Here is a 1,644-nt window from a genome sequence, read left to right on the forward strand (position 1 = left end):
CTCTATTCCGAGATCATTGTCTATCTATGGGGATCTGTCCAAGATATATGTATCAATTGACCATCTCTCTGGGCTGTTCATCCTAATTTAGACAGCAGGTATTCTTAATCTACTTGATTTTTCTTATGGAGATAGGAAAAAACCTTTGGAGTAGTTATCTCAATTAAGAAGCTCTGAAATGTTTTTAGACTTTATATTATCCGCACAAAGTCATTTGCAAGCAGAAGCATATGGAGGACTTCACTGTCCATAGGGAATTGTTCTTCCGTGTGGATTTAGTGCTAGACACCCTCCATTGGAGTAGCAAATACTTTCGGTAAGCATGCATCTCCCTCCTTTATATGTCATATGATGCTCATTATCAAAGGCTTAAGCAAAGTGATCTTAAGGACCACATCTAGGGAATCTTGAGTGATTTTGGCATATCATGAGAGATATGTTGTCAGAAAATGGCTTTTATATAGGCATTTTGCTTTTCTACCCAATCAAATTCTTTTTTATTCAACAAACAATAAGAAGTGAAATTTTATGCTATCATCTTTCAATCACTTATTTGACTTTCAAGATGTGATCTGGAACCAGGAGTGGTGGCACATGCCTATATTCTGTGCTGCTGGTGGAGGGTGAGGCTGGTGGATCACTTGAGCTCAGGAGTTCTGAACTGCAGTAGGCTAAAACCAACTGGGTATCTGCACTAAGTCTGGCATCAATATGGTTATCCCTGAAGAGCAGGGGGTGAGGTGAGGGCATCAGGCTGCTTGAGGAGAGGAGAATCAACCCAAATGGTGAATGGAGCAGAAAGTTCCCATACCAATAAGTAGTGGGAGTAGGCTTGTGAGTGACCACTGCACTTCCAGATTGGTTGAAATAGGGAGATCCAGTCTTGCCCCTGCCCCAAAGTGATTTGCTGTCCCAAAGTGATTTGTGAAAGCTTTCATGTAACCTTCCCATACCTTCCCCAAGGTTGTCTTCAATATTCCTATAAATATAGGAAAGTAGGCATATGATTTGGTAGTTATTTATTTTTTCTATTGCTTTTTTGGGGGGGGGCAGGGCAATGAGGGTTAAATGACTTGCCCAGGGTCACACAGCTAGTAAGTGTCAAGTGTCTGAGGCTGGATTTGAACTCAGGTCCTCCTGAATCCAGGGCTGGTGCTTTATCCACTGTGCCACCTAGCTGCCCTCTTTCTACTGCTTTTTTCCATAAAATGGTTCATGACATGTTTAATTTTCATATCCCATCCAGCCATCATCTACCCAGGCAATCTTATCATCTGCCTGCCAATGTCTCTCCCTCTTCCCACTTCTCCAGAACAAAACTCCTTTTCCTAGTTATCTCTATCCTATATGTGCTGTTTTCCCTTGCTTCTTGAGGGTAGGGTCTCTCTATCTTTGGGGGGGGTGGGGCAATGAGGGTTAAGTGACTTGCCCAGGGTCACACAGCTAGTAAGTATCAAGTTTCTGAGGTCAGATTTGAACTCAGGTCCTCCTGAATCCAGGGCTGGTGCTTTATCCACTGCACCACCTAACTGCCCAGAGTCTCTCTATCTTAAAAAATTTCCCAATCTATCTATCACCTTTAACATTCATTTTTTAAAAACAAAATGAGTTCCAAATTCTCTTCTTCCCTTCAGCACCCCCCAG

The sequence above is a fragment of the Dromiciops gliroides genome, chromosome 1, assembly GCF_019393635.1.
Source record: "Dromiciops gliroides isolate mDroGli1 chromosome 1, mDroGli1.pri, whole genome shotgun sequence".
Classification (NCBI taxonomy): domain Eukaryota; kingdom Metazoa; phylum Chordata; class Mammalia; order Microbiotheria; family Microbiotheriidae; genus Dromiciops; species Dromiciops gliroides.